Source organism: Pezoporus wallicus, unplaced genomic scaffold (genome assembly GCF_028554395.1).
Source record: "Pezoporus wallicus isolate ANWC-B61680 ecotype Strahan unplaced genomic scaffold, APGP_CSIRO_Pwel_v1 contig_5922, whole genome shotgun sequence".
In the NCBI taxonomy this organism is placed as follows: domain Eukaryota; kingdom Metazoa; phylum Chordata; class Aves; order Psittaciformes; family Psittacidae; genus Pezoporus; species Pezoporus wallicus.
The window spans coordinates 2,637,058-2,659,396 of record NW_026637228.1 but is presented as its reverse complement, the minus strand read 5'-3'; the positions used below and the strand labels follow the sequence as shown (position 1 = coordinate 2,659,396).

The 22,339-nt window shown below is 38.8% G+C and overlaps 1 protein-coding gene across 13 annotated transcripts in view; it reads left to right on the top strand.

Annotated features, from left to right (window-relative positions):
- ZBTB20 (zinc finger and BTB domain containing 20) overlaps positions 1–22,339 on the top strand; it is a 452,154-nt gene that overhangs the window by 204,961 nt on the left and 224,854 nt on the right. For 2 of the 13 annotated variants that reach the window (XM_057404350.1, XM_057404351.1), the window contains exon 5: positions 14,929–14,992. The exons of the other annotated variants lie outside the window; for them this stretch is intronic. The gene's annotated coding sequence lies outside the window, so the exon portion shown is untranslated. The remainder of the gene's footprint in view (positions 1–14,928; positions 14,993–22,339) is intronic. 13 annotated transcript variants of the gene reach the window in all.

Sequence of the window (22,339 nt, the reverse complement as noted above, 5' to 3'; positions counted from 1 at the left end):
ATTGTTCTGTTTGAAAGAATTAATGTTTTTACTGAAGTAATTATACTAGATCAACTTCATGCATGGATATAATTATATAAGATTGAGTTATAAACCCATACAGTTGCATCAGCATAAAATGACAGGACTCTTTAGTTGAGGCAAGGATAGTGCTTAAGTTTTATATTTTAATTTATTTGGAAGTAGAGGGCTACTTTATGTAATTTAAATCTTAACATACCATTAAATCTTCCCCAAGAAATAATATAGTATGTTTAACATCATAGATATCAGCAAATTTAATAGAAGAATTCCTAAAGAGAGATAGATGTATGTCAGATATTAAGATCCTTCAAGCGATATAAGATGTATTAGACATTTGTCCCGGCTGTATTTTGAAGTGCATTGTATACAGAGAAAAGGATGTGTTTCTTGAACTCTGATAATATTCACTCTCTTTGTCATAAGAAAGAAGAGAGTTTGCATTAAACAGATTCCTTTTATGTTCTACCTACAGAATTTCAAAGAATGCCGAACAAATGAGGTAGGAGTTTGTACATTTGTGCATCAAAGCAATGTTTAAAGTTTCTTATATGTATAAAGATACATTGTAGGGCACTCTCAAAGAGAAACTATATTCTCTAATCAGTCTGTTGCCACCTGAATAATTGAATGTTTTTCAATTTAGAAATGCCCTTAAAAACACTAAAACTATAAAATACCCTGTTGAGAAAAAGACAAATGGACTGGTTGCTAAATGGTCACTGCTGAAGATAACATAAATGTAGTCATTTTTAGCATATGATAGTATTTTTGTAATAGACCTTACCAGATTGATGGTGCTCAGATAATGCAAAAATTAACTGAAAATCCTTTCTTTTCTGTCTTTCACGTTGGTATTTTATTTCTAGATGGCAGAACAGAACTTTTCATGTAGAGTAGATCCCCTATTGCTATGTAAGTTGTGCTGAGCAGTTAAAAAATAATAAGAGGATGGAATTATATTTGAATTTTTAAATAGTTGTGTCAGCTATCATGAATAAGGGGTAACTTTAATAGTGAGGAAAGCATGAATGGAATTTTGTTCAGTAGCTGCAGTTCAGTAGAATGATTGAGAAATGGGAATATTAAGACCAAAAAGAAATGAAATTAAGATATACAGACAATCTGTCTACGTGGAAAGTATATGCATATTATATTTAAAAACCTTCTTGTCTGTAGATTTTCAGAAAACCCTTTCAAATGCACCATATAATACGGGATAAGCATAAAATTACTACAGGAACTGCTCCTTAGTGTGATCAAGTGAATGAAAGAATTATCCAGAAGTCTTTGATATAGGAAGTAGTATTTCTGGTTTAGTTATCCAACATGATCTTGACATTCAAAGCCGTCTTAATTTTACACACACACACACTTCTTGAGATACAGGAGTTCTTTGGGGGTTTTAAATATAGTCTAATCATTTGTTTGTCCATTATGTTAATAGTTAAGATACTTATTCCCTGGATTTCAGAGGAGACATTTTTTAGACATGATCATAGGTTTTTTTTACTTCTGTGAAGTGCCAAGATACGGTGTTTGGCCATATTTGAAATTTTGCAGGATTTCAAAAAGATTATGGATAAAGCCTTCTTTTTCAGCGGCCCTTGATACCCAGTGGGCTCTTTGTACCTTATTTCTTTAGCCTATATATCCAGTAGTTTTTGGCATAAGGATTCCTGCTTCTTTCAGAATTGTCCAGATATTATGTTTTGAATCAGCAGTTCATTTTCAGTGCCTTATAAGCAACTGGGAAGCAAAAATACAGCTTCTGCAATGAGGAACATAAAAAGGAATCCCCAGTGATTTTGTTGTTTCGCTTTGCTCTTACCTTGTGGAATCTCCTCCTGCATCACAGAATGGTTGGGGTTGGAAGGGACCTTAAAGCTCATCCAGTTCCAATCCCCTGCCATGGCCAGGGACACCTCCCAGCAGAGCAGGTTGCTCCAAGCCCTGTTCAAACTGGCCTTGAACTCTACCAGGGATGGAGGACCCACAACATCTCTGAATGAAGAGATGGATCTCTTTGAGGTGATAGGATGTGAATGCATTGAGTACTGAATTAAGATCATCCAGTGGAGAACATGCTATAATCTGTTTACATAACTGGCCTAATGCAGGCTTTATCACATTATGGCACCATAGAGACCTTAGTGTCGCAGACTTCAGTTCCGTCATCTCCTTTGGCAGTTCTGATAGACTTATCAGAAGCCTAGCCAGCAAAAGTAAAGCCTGAGGCAAGGCATACCTCCAGTCTAAATAATAGGACAGAATGCCTGCAACTCTGATGATATGGGCAAGTGTGGCATGCTAGTTTCTACTCACGTGAAGGTGAATACCCCTGTTTATCCTTTGGTAATTTGGGAAAATGTTGTTTATTTTTAAGGCCTAGGGAATGTTTGGTCTTAAAATTGCTAGATTGACCTGAATCTGGGGTTGCACCGTTTTCCTCCCCTCTAGGGGACTAGTGTCCTGAACTGGGACAGGGTGGCTTAACTCTGGCCTTTTTAATGACTAGCCTGAGGGAAACTGCTAGTGGTACCAATAGGGAATCAGTCTACAGACAGGATGGCAGTGATTTCACAACTGTGCCAAGTAAGCTTATGCAGAAAAAGCTCCAAGCAAAGTAACGGCAAAAATTGCTACTGCTTGCAAAGCTACAGCAGGAGTGTAACGTAAAGGAAACTGATTGTACACAATCCTCTTGACTAGGCAGCCTGCTGAGTAATAAACCTTCCTAAAGCCAGCAAGGCATATTTATGTAATTGTTTATGGTTTTCTTTGTGCATGTGCCTTCATTTGTATTGTGTATACTGCATATGTTTATATTTATACAAATCTTACTGTTGAACAGAAGCCTACTGTAAGTATGCATATTCTTGGGTATGCCCGTATGTGTGTTTATATATGTCTGTATATTTGTGTGCATGCACGCGTGTGTATGTATATATGTCTATGTGTATGAGAAACAGATGCAGTGTAGGCAGATAAAGCAGATAAATATAGATCTAAATAGAAGCATAAGCCTATAAATGCAGACACTATATAGAGTGAAAGCAGGCAGATCTGCACAGTTTCATTATTGCTTGCATTCTGTATAATAAAAGAGTTGCTGACACTGAGATGACTGAGGGGATGACACTATTGGCTCTCTGCAAACGTAGTAAAAAGGTAAGAAAACTTATTTCCAATATAAGCAGCTATTACGGTGGAAGATTTACTATCTAATAATTTGCCTAATAGAAGTCATTGTGTAGTTTCTTCTGGGGATGGAAACAAAGCATTTATAATTTTACCTTAAAATAAGTAAATAAAATAAAAATCCTGACCCACAGACTAAGAAAGTGCAGCTTCCAGTTTCTGTTTTGCAATAAGCCTCATGCATTGTGTTTGTCAACTTTCTGCTTCTGCTGTACAGCAGATCTTTGCTTCAGGTCTTGTAGTCTCTCCAAATGAATTTGGGTGGCAGATACTGGGAAAAAACATTGAAGTTCGTGACAAAATTAACTTTCAATAGAAATAATGTTCTGAGAGTGTGTGTATGTGTGTATTTTAGCCTTCTGTTCACAAATCTCTGTTGACTGCTTTAACAGTCAGCCTTCTCCCTGTTGCAGCAATATAGCTTTGTCTAATCCATATCTGTAATATAGGTAGTTCAAGTAAAAAGGGTTGTAATCTTACTAGGTATAAAGAAAACATTAGAGCTATTCAAGGAGGCCTGAAAAGTAGATTTTTTTCTTATTCTGTACCATTTTGATTAGGGTGTTCAGATAAATCAAGATTGCTGGAAAATGCCAGAAAACTGTCAATACTGTGTTTTTTCTTTGTATAATGCAGGTATTATTGAGGTGTTTACAGCAAGCGGCTAGCAGCCAAGAGTTTGGTATTCTCTTCTCAACTTGATCACTCAGAGAGATCTTGTACATTTTCTTCTTTAAATCTATGCACTTATTTCCCTGTTTGTGAGTAGAGTTGATAATAATTATGTCACAGAATTGGGTAATTGAGTAATACCTTGTTTTGTTAAAAGGTCGCATGATTTCATTGGCGCTCTTCATGGAGCAAGGCGCTCAGGAAGAGTAGATCTCTTTTTACAAAGCGCTCTGACGGTCTTGAGGAAAATGAAGAAATAACAGTAGAAAACACTACTGCCGATGTCCTGTATTGTGTTACAGACAATTCACTTATTTTCAGTTTAATTGTTTTCAAAGCCTGCTGTTAGCTGATGAATTTTGTCAGGTTTCTGTTGTGGAACTCAACAGCAAAGCAGAAGAAAGGTAAACACCGGCATGTATATATTCATACTCAGACCAACAGTACTCGATGTGACAAAACGTAACCAAAGACAGAAAAGTTAAAATGTCAAGTGGTGGAAGCCTTGCTGTGGTATTCAACTCATGCAGTGCTAGTTTTCTTAAAATATCTAGTCTAAGCTAATTTTCGTCTCCAGATAAAAAGACAGCTCAGAATATCTGGGTTCTGCTCCTGAGCTCATTATATTGTTTGGTGCAAGCTGGTTTTCCACTCAGATTTCTTATTTTGAGACCTGAAAATATGCTCTACTGGGCATATTTTAACATGTTATTCAGGTTAGACCCCAATTTCCAATCACCTGGGTGCAGTCTAAAAATTTGATCTCTTGAGTCATGTGGAGGATCATGAGAAGAAGCTGCTTATTTTTACTATATTTATTGAGATACCTGAATTAAACACAAAAAGGAGTCTGAAGTCATGTGTATATGAACAATAAGAAGCTATGGGGAAGTCTCTAACTGATGCAGGAGGAGATGGCACTTTCTCTTGTCCTTCAGCTACTGGAAAGGCCTTATGGAACAGGGACCTGCAGACGTTGTTCAGGTGCTGCTGCTACTCGTGGTGACTGTGGCAGCAGCAGTAGCTCTCGCCTCCGGGCTGGAGGATGCACTGAGCTCTAAGTCCAGCTATTGTGTGCCTCACAGGAGCACCTTGCCTTCTGCAGTTTGGGGACTCCTCAGGTGTGCCATGTCTGAATATCCCTGAGTTACTCGGGCTCCTGCAGGATGAAACCTGTGCAGGGTACGACTGATATCTGAGAGGTAAAAGGTGAATAAATATAAACATTACAGTATTTCAACAGTTAACTGACCTATCCAGTAAATTTTTCTGAGTCTCTCCTAGTCTCTTCTGAGTCTGTTGCATATCATAACAGCCACACTTGCTTCAAAATAAGGTTTTGCTTTTATGGACCAAAACAAATATTGAGGTTTGTTGGATAGGGATTATACCGAGCCCCCAATTACTATAGAAATATGGTCATTTCAAAATCTCACAGGGAGTATCTGGAAGGGAAGTTATGCTATCCCAGAAAGCATTCACTGTGAATTCTGAATTTTGTTTTCTGCTTCCCTGCTCCTTTCTCTTCCTAATCCTAATTAATTAATGATTCCTTACAGGATTAAATTATACCATTAGATTGCTTTTGCAGCAGGAGAAATATATATTTGTTAAAAAATTGCTTTTGACCTAAAACCTTGCATATGTTGATTTCAGTCTGGATCACATCATTGCAGCTGACATACAGTCTTGAAAACTGAAGTTTATTATGGAAACAGTGACATAACTTCTATTCTTTGGTTCTGGCAGACAGGGCAAAAATATCCAGAGACTTCTTTTTCTGACTCTCTGTTCTTTTCTAGTCTCATTGGACTTTGCTTTCTGAGCCTTTGCCAACTTTACTTCCATTCATTTTCACTAAAACCGTGTTGGAAGTAACATCACTCTGTAGGAACCATTAGGAAATAACACCATTACACATGTTTAATAGGTTGGTTGAGGGGTGGGGAAAGTTTGGTAACTTGTGCTGTGTCATGGTCATTCCAAAATAGTGGAGTCCAAATGATTCATCCAAATGAAAGAGAAGTCAGTAGGAGAAAAATAAAGGTAGGTTGCCAAGAAAAGCATAGTTGTTGTGAGTTACTTTCATTGCAGGGAAAGTCATGTTGCAGAAGGTCTGCAGAAGGTTTATTGATTCTTTAGCTAGCAAGAAGAGTTGGCAAGCATCTCTAATGTATTTATTTTTTGTCTCTATCATTTTAATATTTTTTTATTATTCATTTTGCCGTTAAAAGCCCATGGCAGCCTAGCACTGTGCTTATCTCCTCCTGCGGTCATTAAAAAGACCGAAACTGTATTGAGGAACATTAAGCTTACATGCAAAATCATGAAATCCTAGAGTAATAACTTGTTTATAACCTTAGTCTCTCCCTTATGATACAGTATTTACTGAGAAGTCATATTGTTTTTCTGCAAATACAGAGTTGTAGAATCTTTGATAACAGGCAAATGGCACCTACTATTAATGTGTTTCACTAATCAAACAAACCAACTGTCTAGCATAGTGAAAAATAATGCTGGTTTTGTAGGTATGTTGTCTTGTAGGGAGAACTTGTACAGTTAAAAACTGTAACAAACAGTTACATACAAAAAGGTTAGGGTAAACGTTAAGAATAGAAGATTTTTCAGTGCTTGAAGCCAAGTTGATTATAATGGAAACTTTTGTCAGCTTCACTCAATAGCCCTCAAGTACAAAATAGATCAGAACTGAACTCCCTAATTTGTCTCCCTATATTTTTAGGAGATTCAGATCTCTGGTTGAACCTCATACGTACAATCCACATCCTGTTGCTTACAACTTCACATGCAAGCAACTTCTTAAATATATGTCTACTCTGGACAATGATAAAGTAAGCATACCAGCATTGGAACTGCTCTTATTCATATCCAAGCTTGGTTTCCCTTAGCTGGTATTTCTTTAGTTTCTTTCTATATCTCCTTTATGTAACATCCTGTAAAACTAATGCATCCCATGAGATGAGGACATACTAAACATCCAGTCTAATTTATAGTGTATAAAGGGTGCTGAAGAATATGTTCTTCTTCATATGTAGTCTGTGCAGAAGCGTGGAGGTTTTCCTTGTTTGGTACACTGGTTCCATCATTCAGTCTCCCTGAAATACCTTGCATAGTGTCACTCAGAGCTTGATTATGAGGCATCATCTCTGGTGACCACGTCGCAGTTGAGTTTGTCTTCTGTGCCTCATTTCTTTCCTCTAGCATTCTCCTGGTAAGCAAAGAAAACATGCCTAAACATGTTTTGAATTGGCCCCATCTGTACTGACTGCTTAGTCCAGATTGCGTGCCTGGGTCCTTCTTTATCTTTTCCTTTAAGAATCAGTTTTGTTTTAGGACAAATCAGACTAGTTAGGCTGCGTATGACTTTTAGTGTCAAATTTTTCTGTGTAATTTCAATACCATTCCGGTTTGGTGCAAACAAAACAAGCATGTGTAAGACTGTGAATTACTGTTTTCTTTTTCTAACATCCTGACAGAGATCCTGATTTCAGGCTGGCTGGTAGCATTGTAGTTAATGTTAATAGATGTGGATCTGGGGAAAAGAAGAAAAAAGTCGACTGAATAGTCAGAAGCATTTCATATCTGTGGAATTTCCTTTAAATAAGGTTTACCTTTCTTACAATGTGGGTTTTTTTTTGTTTGCTTCCTTTGCTAATTTATGACCTGTAAAAATGCTTGATGCCAGACCTGTAAAGAAAAAAAATCATGTTGCCCATTGCACAGAATTTGAAGAAAACAGCATGGGGAATGCATGTCTTGCAGTGAAGATAATGCAAAAGAAGCTGCAAGAACGCTGATAGGTAAGGATTTTTGTTTTGTTGGTTGGGAGGCTTTTTGTTATCGTACTGAGCTTCATTTCTGATACTAGGCTAGGTGTCTACTGTGGCTTCTAATAAATCCACTTTTAGTCTTCAATCTCTCAGCATGCCTTAGGAACTGTGTTAACACAGTTTAGGATCACATTGACATTATTAGCAAAATCCCCAATCCAATATGCATAAATAATGGATGCCCAGCAGTCCAGTGTCTGGTGGGGTTTCCTGGCCTTTTAGGACCTAGTGTCACGTGGAGGCAGGCAGAATTTGGAAACCCATGTGTTCCCTTGGAGGCAAAAGATTGAGCAGTGTGTTTGGTGGGCATTCACCTGTGTGAATGAGAGGATTTCACCTTACTGACTCAAAATTATCCTTATTACAGTGGTGGAGACCTGTGTCTAAATTGAGGACACCATGTGTGTGCTTGCGTGCAAGAGAGAACAAGGGGAATATTTTGGCAGGCCTAATGAGTGAGCAAAATAAGTCAAGCCTTCCTTGTTTGTAGCCCCTAAATTCCATATTCGCATGTCACCCTATCACCTCAAAAAATGCAAGGCTTTATATCATGTACTGTACAGAGTGCTTACGTTTTCAGTGCTCCTACAAGCCTGTAGGTTCTGAAGGAGTAAGTCAAAAGTTGGCGTATAGTATTACTAAAGAAAGATTTTAGTAAGCTTAATGACCCTGATGGCTGAACGTAAGCTTGCTATGCATCTTTATACCTAGTACAAGAACTGCCTCAGGGGAATTAATATGTATTTTCTGTAGATTCTAATAGGATTTAGGCATGGGTTTGGGACAGAAACCTTGCATTCACACAGAGGGGGTCGTGGGTTTTGTTAAGCATCCACTCTTCTAGCAAAGGGCACAGAAATGAAAAGGTTTGGAAAAGAATGTTTGGTTCAGCAAGGCATAATTCTGTTTCTAAACACTTTGCTTCCCTCTTTCCACGGTGCCCCTCCTCACGCATACCTTAAATCCACATCTTACCCCTCTGCATTTCTTCATCTGTGTGTCTCTCTCAGAGCTCTGAATTCATTATACGGAGTAGTGTAAATCAATAGTAAATGCTAACCGCCCACTCCCTTACTCAGTTACGCAATATCACATACCGTGTACACAGAGACAAAAAGGGAAAAAGCACACACAGGCTTTACATTCAAAAGCTCTTGCATAATTTTGCTTTTCTACAGCCAAAAAGGAAAAAAAAAAAAAAAGGAAAAAAAAAGGAAATAACAGATGGGGAGACTTGCAGTTTTTTTCCCTTTTCTCAGACTGTGCAGAGGGGAGTTAGTTTAACATCCATGGTCATTTCTAATTGCCCTGTGCTGCAGATAAGCAAGGCAGACTTGCCTGTGCTTTTAAAATAAGACTTTTTTTTACCAGCTTCCATGATGTGGTGCACTTTTCAGGTAATCCGAGAAAAACTGTTCTGAAGTGTTGAAGGCTGAATTGGGTGTTTGTTTAGTCTTAATGGAGAAAAGAAAAAGGAAAAGAAACCCCTCACTTGATACAAAGCGAAAGAGGGACGAGGAGCGAGGGAGGTTGGGTTGAATTCTCTGGCATGGTTTCGTGCTGCTTTTTTTTTTTTTTCCTTTAAATATCGTTGGGTTTTTTGGGTCTCTTTTTTTTTTTCCTTTCTGAAAAGCAAAATATCTCTCAATGCAATATTTATGTAAAAAGCCGGTTATGTAACTCTCGCCTGCCTTTTGCTTTTGTTACCTCTCCGGGCTGTACAGCTCTACTGTTTTTCCTCACGACAGATTGTATTAAAACCTGCAAATCCTGATGAAAGGAAAGAACGACCGGGTGCCCACAGCACGGACTTTAATTTCGAGCCTTTTTAAGGGCTTCAGGCTGGAAGACAATGGATCTATTTAAGATCTGGTTTTGGCTGGAGGAATTCTTATTGAGTATTTTCTTGTCACAGTGTGCGCTGGAACATCCCTCGCTTCTGCACAGTGTTTCTGTCTCTCTCCTCCTCTCTCTTCTCCACCACCACCACCCCCCCCCACCACCACCCCAAACTTTGGATGTATACAATGAAAGCTTTCTCCCTTTCCTCTCCTGACCTTAATGCGAGTGTCAGGTCAGTCACTCTGTAACAGCAGCAAGTGCAGAAGCATAGGGAAATTTCAAGTTGCACCGAACTTTATTCATTTTTGTTTCATTTAAGTGATTGATGTCCAGAGATTCTTTTGATTAGGATTGGTTGGGATATTTTAATTGATTTCTGTCAAATGGAAGTGAAGAATGTATAACCCTGCTAAAAGAATTAAAAAATGAGGGATTTAGGAGGGTTCAAGAAAAAGGAAGAAAAGGGTGAATGCTAAGAAAAAAGTTCATACTTTTTGATCATAGGAAGAAATAATTCCTGTAGTTATCACAACCGATTTATTCCTAGTTGGATCCTCTGAGGATCTGACCTGTTTGTGGTTGCGAGCATTGTGTCGGGGTTTGTTTTCTTTACAAATCGTTCTTGTCTGCGTGCACATTCTTGGACAGATTCTTCCCTAGTGTAATGCTGCTAATTCTGTTGATATTATGTCAGGAGTCTATTAGGTCAATTATAAAGTTACAGGGCTCGATTCTCAGTTATTTTAAAGTGTTTTTCTAGCATTGAAAAGGAGTCATAAAATGAGCCTCAGCGTGAATTATGCCCACTTCGGGCATAGTAGAAAAAATAGTTAAAGCTGACATCTTTCAACAGTGATCCCTGAGACAAGCTTTAAATGAAACAGGCTTTGTGAAAACAGGAAATGGAGTATTTTAAGCTCTGTAAGTATACTATAAGCTGTATATTTCACCAAATTGCCAGGGAATGTGTATGTATTCAGAAGTATATTGGAACTCCTGGATTCCATGCCTAATTCTGAAACCAGCGCTTGCTTTGACTCTGGGCAGTGAAAACTTCTGACTCCACTTCTGTCGCAGCGCAGAATCTCTTAGGGATTACAGTAGTAGGTACTTTATTGTGCCCTACAAAAACACTCTGAAGTTATTTTATTAATGTTTATAAAGTGGATTTTAATGCATGGGGAGAAGGTGTTGAAATAATTTGGGCAGGTTAAAAAAATCATTTAAACTTCAGTCAGGTGTTGCCACAAAGATCAAATTGCGGGCACCAACCATATATAAATGTTAGCTGGAAATCAGAAGATTACCGAAGCCATCAGAGGATTAAATTCTGGAATCCCATGCAATGGGAATTACAGGGCCTGGAAGCCTATGTGGTTGTAAGATGGGGTTGGATGAATATATCAGTAGCAGTTTATGATGTGGTTGCATGCAGTAGAGGAGAGTAACCTTAAAATCCCTTATCCTGGTGTCCCTAATAGCTGTCAACCCTTTGTAAAATGCTTGGAAGCTGTAGACTGTGTAGCATTACAGAGAACGTGATAAATAATGATTCCAGTGTTTAACTTAATCAAAAGCGTGGTCGTATGTCTTTGAAAGAAAATTACTTTCTGCCCATCTTCTCAGAGTTTTAGTCTATAAGCTTTTTGTCTGCACTAATTATAATGGAAGACTTGGAATAGGTATACAAAACCTGATAACTTTAAGCAGTAGAGGAGCAAATTTTCCTTTTAAAGGCAGTTTACTTTTAAGTTTCCTTGCATGTCACTAGGTTACTTCTAACTTTCCCAGTCTTCAGTCCCCAGCTTTGCTTTATATGCTTAGGTGGACTTGTAATAAGGCAGTAACCTCTCTTAATGGTTAAACACACATTTAATTATTTTCTGGGTATTTACTAATTAAACAAGAAAAACAACCTTGGAAATGCCTGCTGCTAAAAGGCTGGTTATATATACACGCTGTTGGAACAGCAACCAGAATGATGGAATTTTATGTTTTCTGCAGAATGGAAATCTGATTTTAATTTATGGAGAAGAGGGTGATTTGACTTGACCAGATGCTAGACATGCAACCTGTGAAACTTCTGTCTTCCTAAATTCATAGGCAAAATAGGCAAAAGGGATGGTTTGAACAGTTTCTGAAATGAGATGTTAATATTCAGTTTTAATGAATAAGTCTTCATTTCACAACTTTAAAAGACGCTGGTATTTTATTTTTAAACATAAGCTGTTTGAGTACTGTCACTATGAAGATCTGTGCCTTACTTTTCTTAAATTCAAGTACGTTATTTAGAGAAAAGGTTAAATAGGAGCCCTGAAATTTTAAAAACAACAAAAAATGAGAAGAGCTCTACATTAATTTTTATTTTTAAATGTCATTATTTTTCTTCCCTGACACATGCTTAGAGTTGGGTATGTTCAAAAAATAGCTAGCTACTATGGTTTTGCTGCATCCAGCAATGTGCTGAATTAGCTGCTGTAGTCTTTTTTATCTAGTAATTATTCTGCAAGGTTTCCTCCCTCCCTTCCTCACAACAGCGTTTTTTGCAACTCTGACACTTTGGTTTAAGTTCATGACAATTTTGTGTCCTTCACTATCAGTAATTCATTGCTAGAGCCTTCAGTAGTTTCACAGGTTGGTTTCACTTGCAGAAGTCCCTAAGAAATGAAGCAAGAAGCAGTATGTTTAGAGTGGTTGTAGCGAAACTATCAGGCCTGGCCACACTGAATGCTCCTGCGCTCTTCCTTTCCAAAGTTAGTCTTACGCATTCACAGCAAATGAAGCAGAGGGTTAATTTCTCACATCCGAGAATCTCTATATTCTTGCCTTTGCTGTTAAACCCCATGTGTGCAGGCAGGCCATGATACCTGCAGGGAAGCATCACTGCTATCCAGTGGCATAGAGGAGTTGTCTGGATGGGTGCAGTGGTTAGAACAGAGTCAACACCTGGATGTTCCTTACTCTTTCATCTGTATAGTGGTTCATACTTTCCTGTTGTCAGTAAATGAAGAGGGCTCTGTTTGGACCTACATCAGTGTGAGCCCTGCAAGAAGATGTACCTTGCAGTTTGTCGTACCCACTTTGGGGAAGAATCACATCCTCATTTGCTTGTGGGTTTACTTCCTGGATGTCTGGTTTCATCACTGCCAGCTGCTTGATTGCTGGTGGGAGGGAGGGAAGGATAGATAAATTCCCTTCACCTTATTGATGCAGAGGCTTAAAATCAGCTCTTCAGGATGTGACCTTTATGGCTTTATAGTAGTAAAAGAGATCAAGGAACTAGGTGTGATAAGCCAGAAAGCATGCTTGAGGATAAAATCCTGTAAGGTAACTAACTGTAAAGAGTTCAGTTTATGTGAGGACTCGATTTGGGGTATTATTTCATAATTTCCAACTGAAGAAACCTCTGACTTACTTGGCTTCTAACAATCATGATGAAACTCGCCCCTTTAGGGAAGTTCTTTCAGAGGCAAGATACAAGGAGTGTTTGCCTGTGTAAGCAGCAGCGAGGATTGTTGGCTCCCGAGTTTTTGCTGATTTACTTGTGACTGATTGCAGCAGAATAGGTGGACTCACTGTTTTGACTGTGCTGTGAACAAGAGAAAAACACACTCAGCCGAGAGTGTTTCAAATCAAAACAAATAATAATGCTCTTTATGGACAGAGTGTGGAAAGATCAGCAGAGAGCAGTGCAGAAAGTATCTGAAACCATCTTTGCCCATAGTTTTCACTACGTGTAATTTCTTCAACTATTTTTCTACTGGCCATTTTTATTAAATATCCTGGTTGCCTTAGGCCCCTTACACGACTACAAGAAAAATGACAGAGTTTCAGTCTCGTCTTCAGGGATCCATCTAAATATACATTTCTGATTAAAAAGTGTCAGTTGCCACTGAGGTTGGAAATGGTCTGTTCTGCTTTGAGGAAGGGAGAGGCAGATCCATAATGGTTGCTCGGGCTGTCATGTTCCTGAGAATCAGCTGTTTTTTCTTTATACTCCAAAGATTAAACAAAGAATGTTAAACATTTCCCAATTTAGCATTTATAATGGAAAGCGGCTGTAGGGCCAGAGCTCGCTGCTGCAAGGGCAAGCGTTCATATTAGGAGGCACTTAAAAGGGCTTTTATTTTCTTTGAAGGCCTATCCCTTCCTCTCCTAGCCCGGCTGCTGTGCTTTGCAGGCAGGTGGAGGCAGCTTTACATCTTTTACTTTCGTTTAAGTAGGAGCTAATTTACTTTTGGAAATGAAAGTTAAAGCAGCTCAGCCATCTGCAGAGTGGAGGAGGAGGCAGTGGGTTTCTTTAACTTCTCAAATCTCTACAATTCTATGTCACACCAACAGGCAAGCAGAGATTACCTTCCGGAGCTCCTATTAGTAATAATTCGTAGTACTAATGATCTAATGTCTTAGCTGCAGTTCTTCAGCTCTGTTTCTAAAAGATACCTGTTGGCTGGGTTCAGTCTTCTTTGCGCTTGCATCCAGCGCAGGAGCTTTGAAGTAAAAAGTTGTAGTCTTAAGTTCAGCAGAACCACGTTTTTTGACCTAATGTCAGCACAGCTTTTTCTGTAGCATTTCATGAGTGATGGTGTGGGGCACTGTGACTTCCTGTTCCTCATAGTAAAGGCAAAGAATACTTAAGGATGACTGGTGAAGGGGGGGAAGGGCATTTTGATTTCCTGATGTTATATATGCTTTTATTGTGTTTATCCGCCCTTCTTATTTTTTAGTTTTATTTGAAGGGTTCATAGTGGAAACAAATACATTGTTGAAGCTTAGTTGAAGCTGAGGTGAAATTCAGCTTATGCAAATGTGTATTTTATGCCCTATCAGAGTGAAATAAGTGTTAATACAGCTGGGTTTTTTAACAGAGCAGCTAAAAATGTCCTTTGCCTGCCTCTCCATTGGCTAGTTTTCAGAAATTCAGTAGTTCTCTGTCATCATATGAGGACAAGATCTGAACATCTTATATAATTCAAACATTTTCAGAAGAAAAAATAAAAGAATATTTCTGGTTTCTTGTATAAATTGTAAACACTATAAAGAAATCAGATATCCATTTGCTGCCTTCTCCAGTCTGCCAGAAAGTAGGTTTTATCTAAACAAAATAGCCTTGCACTCAGAGCTCACAAACATTAGTGTATAGCTGTCATGGCCAAACAAGGACAATTACTTAGGTACCTACGTGAAAAATTTTGTTGGCCTTGTACAGAAGCTTAAATACGCTTGTAAATGTTTGCCCATCTTTTGTTTCTTAGGGGAAGATTTTTACAGTTGATCAGTTTGGAATAAGTCAGAAGTTTGAGTTTAAAAGTATTTCAGTCCTCTGTGATTGAGTTTCTTACAGAATGTCGGCATTTTTGGACTGTGCATCTGTTTAGGCACGTGGAGAAAGACAAGACTGAGATCATGTAAGTCATGAAACTGAGGGTGAATAATCCATACATTGTTCTCTCACCATTTTTACAATTTATACCCAGATGCAAGTAAGAAACCAAAGAAGACAAAAAGAAGAAAATCTAGTTAACTTTTGTTTTTAAAGTGATTAATGTAAAGCAAAGTTCAAATGAGGCCACAAATCCTGGTGGTGCACAATGGGTTGATTTATTTTGTAAATAGACCATGGATAATTAACCATAAAACAAAACTTTTTGTTGTTGTTGTTGTTTGAAACTTGCATAATGACACTGGTTTCTTTTAGTTGCTGTGAGTTGCACAGAGGGATAACGACTTATTCACAACTGGTTGCAACTGGTTACAGCCAAGAAAGGAAAAATCCCAGAGCAGCTAGAGGAAAAAAGGCTGTTAAAACCCTGCTGCACTTGCAGTTTTATAGCAAGATGTTTACTAATGGGTACAGAACGGGCAAAGCCACCCTCCTACAAGCAAAAGAGTAGATACGTACAAACTGTGATGCTTGCCATGGGATCCCGTGCTTTGGCTTAAGTCCCGTAAGCAAAAGGCAGCCCCTGCGCCTGTCCTTGTAGTCCATGATTTCGTATTGACTTCTAAACAGCATTAGTTTATACTTTGTTAGATGCTTCCACGATGCCTGCATCTTACCACTCTGGCACTGGGGGAAGAGTCCTCTGGATAGTCATAGTCTGACTTGCTGCCAAGTCCTTTTGTGAGCCAGAGTGTGATGGTGGTTTTTCAGATATGTGATATGAGAAAACTGCCTGCTCAGTGTCCCTCAAATTTGTCTCTTCATATTCCACAGTCATCTGTAGAAGGGATCTGTGATGCTCAAGAAGGATAAGGTCCAATTTGTTGTGAAAGTACATTCACTACTAATTAAAACTACCAGCTGGGATTACAGCCCTGGAGACTGTAAATAAACTAGAGCATGAGATGTTCAGATAACAATATGGCCACTTTTGTGGTGGTTTGCATTAGTTGCCCATACTCAGATTTGCTCATCTCATGCCATTTTATTAGAGTGAAGAGAAGATTTATGTAGGTAACAGTCAAGAGGTTGGATTTGCTGCACAATAACTGTCTACATAGACCATTTAGCTTGCTATCATGTGCTGCAGTATGCCTGAAAGTACTTTAGTCCATATATATATAAGGTCTGTAGTTTACATGGAGCTAAACTCTGACTGTGCTGCATGTTCACGTGAGAGTTGGCTGTCGGTGCAGCTCTGCTGTGTTACAGAGATGGTGACCCTAAGGTACTTACAAAAAGCTGCCCTCATCCTAAATGACAGCCTGGATAGGCAGAGATAGTGGGTAAAAGTGATGAAAAGCACTATGGTTTTACATGTGTGTTGAATCAGAGACTGACAGGGCGAGAAGCAGGTCATTAATGTTAGACCATCACCTGCTGTCTGTATGAGCTTAATGTAGATAAGTGTGTATAAGGGTTGTGTGGTTTTTGTCTAGATCCAAGTTGCAAGGCAGGGTCTTAGATCAACGCTTTAAACCCATAAACTGCTGAGCTCCCACTGTGTCACTGACACTAGTAACTGCAACACATAGGCTGCCACTTCTACGCTTTTTTTAGGCTGAAAACTGTAGTTAAAATAGCACTTAGTTTGAGCAAGAGGCTTCTGTTGTGGGTGGGAGTCATGCTGGGGGCAGTATTAGCATCGTACTGTCAAAGACATTGCAGTGAAGACAAGACCCCAGAAGTAAGTTAACTCTCCAAGACTCAGTGCAGTCTTTGGCTTCTCTTACAGTCCTGTTGGGGGGAATTCAGTCAGGCCACTACCACTACTGTGGTAGTTCTAACTCGATGTGTCTGTCCTATGGGGTATCCCTTGAAGCTGCTCTTTGTCAGGCTTTTGCTTCTGGGAAGTATGGCAATGTATGGAATCTGCTGCATACTGTTTATAAGTTAGAACTTGATTTTATTGGCTGAGTCCTTGTATCTTGTGACAATCTTTTTCTGTGCTCTGCATCATGCCAAAGAGACAGGGGAGTGGTGTTGGCATATCTTTGTATGAATAGGTCTGTCATTAAATATTTGAAATAGAAACATCTGAAATAGATCTTCCCTAAGAAGAACAATGGGACAACTAGAGAAAGCCAGTTTTCTCCAAATCTGCTTTTGAGGGCTGGAGTTTTGAGCAAATAGAAGAAAAGAACAGAGACCAGGTATTAGTGCAGGGCTTAAAACCAACATCCCTGGGAGGTACAAAGAAAGTTGAGAGAGGAGAGGGAAGGGATACTTAGCAAAGGCAGGGGTTTTGTTTTCTTCATTTGTTTTAATAACTAAGACCAGCTAAGGGAGAAGGAAGCTGGTAGTAGAGGATTCAGAGTCCCTCCTTTGGAAGAGACACTGTGTTTAGCAAAGGAAAACTTTATGTGGATCTTAAATCCGAGCTACTGCTGAGGATGCTGAGGCATGGAAGTGTGTTTGGGTATTTTCTCTTTCCTCTGATCCCTAAATCTGTATTTTTATTTTGTGAAGACTGAGGGAGTTGGTCATCCTCCTTGGGCCGTTAGCCTGTGGAATCTTACTGTTAGGAGGGGGTTACAGACAGCCTTAGCTTAAAGGCACATGTAAGACGAAGGAGAGCGTTCAACTCCTTTCAGATTCTGGAAGGTGTCAGCACACGTGCCCAGTGTGCAGAACACAGATTCAACAGCCTGCTTGGTGTGCAGCAGGAAGCACTCTGTTAGAGGTAATTGTAGTTCAAGGCTTTTGAACAAGACTTTGTATTTCTCTCGTATAGTAATAACCTTTTTGTAAAGATGCACAATCCAAACTCCTTTTGTTTTAGCCACCCTATCTCTTCCCAAACAGCTCTCCCCAAATCTAATACTTTAAAAAACCTACAGGTGAAGTAATCCCAACAGTTCTCCCCAAGGCTTTTCCCATCTGTGCTTTGTGAAGTGTGGCATCTGATGTTGTAGTAGGTAGTTCCAAGTTCCTGTTGCAAAGTGCTTTCATGTGGGACTAAGCAGTACGGTTGTTTGAATCCTTGGACTTCTGCTTCAAGCACTGTGTTCAGTAATTCACTTTATAAGAAACAAAAATTATTTGGTCCTTACTGAGATTCTGTCCGTGTTGCAGAAAATCCTTCACCAAATGATATGGGAGACAGCCACTTCTCATAACACTGAAATAGCCAGTCACTGTGAATGATGTGTTGTCACTGTTAAAGGCTTAGCTGTACTTCAGCTCTCCTCCTGGTCTGCCTAAGTGAATATTTTCATATGTTGGCACGCTTACTGCTACCCGATCTAGGTGGAATCGTGAATTCTTCCCATTCCAGGCTAGGATTTGTCTCACAGCTTTGGTCAAGCTTCACCCGACTTCATGGTATTTTGCATTTGATTCATTTAGAAATATATGGGCAATGAGCAAGAGACTTCTGAGTCGTTGGAGCAAATGGTTAAAGAAAAAGGAATTCTTAGATGTTTAATCTTATTAATATCAACTGCTCTTATATTTCTCTGCCAGTTAAGTTGAAGCTTACAGGGACAGCTTCCCGCACTTCTTACTCCAGATTCTTCTGTAGGACTCTCTGTGACTTTCAGTTTGCTGCTTTATTCTGCTCAGAACTAGTTTTGACACTTCCCCAGATCACAATAGTAATTATAAGGGTACTTCACCTGACAGAATGTGTGTTAGTTATTAACAAAATGACTGTTTGAAAAAGTCTCTTACCTTCATACATCTCTAAGTTCCACCAGTTCTTGGACAAGAACAACCTACCAACTGGATTATTAATAATATCAGGCTGTCACTGATATTTTGATAGCGTTACAGAGGTAGTATAAGCTTCTGAGACTCACTGAAGAGTACTGAAGGTCAGGACTAGAATTACCAAAAACACACCTAGTGGTGTTCTCTTCTAAAAAATGAAAGGAAAAAAAAACCCACCCCAAACCTCAAAAAAACTTCCAGGACTTTTATTTATTTTCATCATTCATATTTCCAGATAAAGCTTTTTGGCATTTGTGGAACAGAAATGCTTTTGTTTCAAACTTTTCTCTCAAAAATGTATTCTATGTTCTAATATAAAATTTAAATCAAAACTGAAAGTAACAATCAAAACAAAATTATTTTGTCAAAACAAAACAGTCAATTGATTGAAATGCTTTTTTATTTTTGTTTCATGGGCAACTTTGCAATGCAGTGTTTAATTCAACTGTGAAGCAAAAGCAAATTTCAGAGTCTGTAGCTACCGTGTAAAGCGGAAATGTTTGGTGGTGTCTGGGCTTTTCTAGGTGGCACTTAGAAGAATACTTCATCAGAATTCTACTGAATCCATTTTGTTTTTTTTTTTAAACTATTAAATCTGTCTTAAAAAAAATTTACTAAATCTGTCCTATTAAAAATATTTTTAAATAAATTTGTATTTAAAACAAATTTCAAAATGTGTGAGGACCCTTAGACCGTGCTGAGATCCTCTCGCATTGTTATAATGTGCCTTTCTGTAATAATCAGAATCTGCCTCTGCAGCTATTTGTAGTTCTACCCTGGAAATACGTTCTGTCTTTTGGCTCAGCAGATTGGGAAGCCTCTGATACCATTTCGGCTCTCCTGGCTCTCTCTCTGTAGCCTGGTGATGGACCAAACCTTTCAAATTCTGGGTGCTTATCTCAGTGCAATTGCTTGCAAAGTTAGCAAACAGTTGAATGTAATGATAGTGTGAGTATAAAGCATATACAGCTAATATTGGTGTACTCACTTCCATTTGATGCTTCTTAAATTTGATTTAAAAGGGACCTTCCCTTAGTAGAGTGCTTTCTGGTTATTGTTTTGAGTGTTTCCTTGTCCTACATAACACCCAAAACATTCTTTTTTTCTCCTAATGCCTTGGAAGTTTTTCCTCTCCATTTTCACGTAGTATCTGTAAACTTCAGTAGTAAAGTTCTGTCAGCAGCCTTGTCCAGGGCTACAGTATGCTGTATGCCTTGAAGGCGTATTACTGCAGATTATGTTTGAATTCTTCAGCATTGGCCTAAATCAGTGGGAACACCTTACAAAAGAAAACCATGAATTTAACAGGAGTATTTTGGGCAAATAGGGCAAGGGTGAAGGTTAAAAGCAAAGAACAACTTTACTGCTTGAGAAGGTAAAGCATCTGACTTTGTCTTGCCAGTGTAATGATCTTTATTTTTTGAACAAGGACTGAGGTACAAACCCGCTCTACTGATGTGCAACTTTGGCTATTCAGATCTCGCTTCCTTACATATTACATATGTAATTACATATTACATATTTCTTACATACAAAGTCATATTCCTTAAGAACAACAGCACTGCAGCTTTTGTAAGTTAGGTATAGAGCAGTTAATGTCCATCACTGATTCCAGGGAAATTGTGGCTCTGCAAACTTAGGAGTTCTCACTCTGGTTGGAGATAAACACAAGATGACAAAGTAGTACAAACTTAAAAGCTTTTCCATTCGTTTGACCACCTAACCTTTTGTTTCTGTTCTTCAAACCTGGAAAAGGGGTATTTTGTGATACAGAAAAGCTGCTTTAAAATAAACATATACTTGGACAGTAGTGTAGCTGGCTCAGTTACAGGCCTAGACAAGACAGGCAGGAAAACATGCTTTGTCAGACAGCTGTGTCCTGAAATCATTAGATTTTTCTTTATGTGACTAAGCACGTAACCTGCTGTATCAGTATAGATTGAATTTAGTCTTAAGAAGGCTGATTTAATCCGTAAATACAGTTTTCACTGACCTTGGACATGAAAAGATGGACTATTCATTTAAAAATATAAAAATAAAAGCTCCCCCACCTCAGAGCTCTACAAATAAATAAATAAAACAGTTTATGTTGTGGACACGCTCACAGTATTTCCTGCATACTAGTGGAGCAGCACACATCAAAAAGATAATAATATAAGCAGTAAAATATCCCAAGCAAACAGAAAGCATCTGTAGATCTTGCGTAGCTGGCTAATACTGTCAGGATGGTTGTTTTTAGCTTACCATGCCATTAATGCTTTGCAAATGCATATGGGCATGCTGAGGGTTGGCCAGGAGTTGAACTGTCTTTATTATGGTTATATTCAGTTGCTGCATTGTGCCTGAATGCCTACAGACATGTAAGAGAACAGGAAAGGTACTCAAGAAACTATTAGCCCATGCAGGATCTAGTCTACCAGCTCTAGTCACAGGAGAATGTAAAATGCTGTAAACAGGAAGTAAAGAAACATTTATTTATAAGGGTGTTTGAAGAAATCCTAGGATATATCTGAGGTGTTAGCCGTTACCCCAGGATTGATAGCCTATATCCCTTTTGTTGTGCTACTGCCTTTAATAAATAACACATCAAGCTTAGGGATGCGGTTTAACTGGAAAGATTTGCATTGCTAAAAACGTGTTGCAAATCTAAAGAGAAAGCTATTCTGCTTTCCCTTTTCATTCAGTATCTCTTCCTCTCTGTTTGTAAGAGTCAGATACTGACACATCACTCTAGACTTTCACTTCTACCTGACACTCACTTGACAGTCTGTCTTCAGAAAGCCAAGGCCATTTCTGGAGCATACAGGACTGAAGATTTGAGGAGTACAGACAGGAGGAATGACTGGTTTTCAAGTGAACAGTGCTGCACTGTATATAATATTTATTGTAGAAGAAAAGATGAAGTTGCCTTGGAACATGTATCGAGCCTGATCTAAAATCTCTCGTTGGCTTCAGCAGACTGCAGATCAACTCCATATTGGAAATTCTCCATTAAAACTGCTGGATGCAGTCAGAACCCGTGACTGTTGTTCAAGTTATTGCAGCCTGAGCTTCCCTGAGCACAGACTTAACGTTGGCAGTACTGCTGCTGTGAGTGCAGAGATTGGGAAACTTCTGATGTTAACTTCTTATTAAGTGTTACTTGAAGGAATGCTCTCTTGGAGTATGAGTTTTGGGAGCCCTCAGATTTCCTGATCCACTTTTGTATCTTTCCTTACTGTCTGTTGTGATAAATGGGATGCTTTGCTGGGAAATTGAGATTGAAAGCAAGTTATTCGAAGGGGTTCCTTATAGGATGATGTTGGGAACACAGGTACTAGAGTCCTATTATGAAGGCAGGCACCCTTTCAAGAGTCAAAGAGACTTTCTCTAAAGTTAATTTGGTATCAGTATGTTACGGATTGTAGTGCTTCCCGAAGTATTCTTATTCACAGGTCCTGACAGTCCAATGTCACTAGAGATCCTACTGCACATAGCATTGCTTCCAGTGGTAACTCCTAGATAACAGTGATGAGTTATTCCCACTATGGCTCCAACAAAACCAACAGCAGTACACCAGACATAGAATTGGCTCATGCTGTCTCTGCTGTGCGTTTGGGTT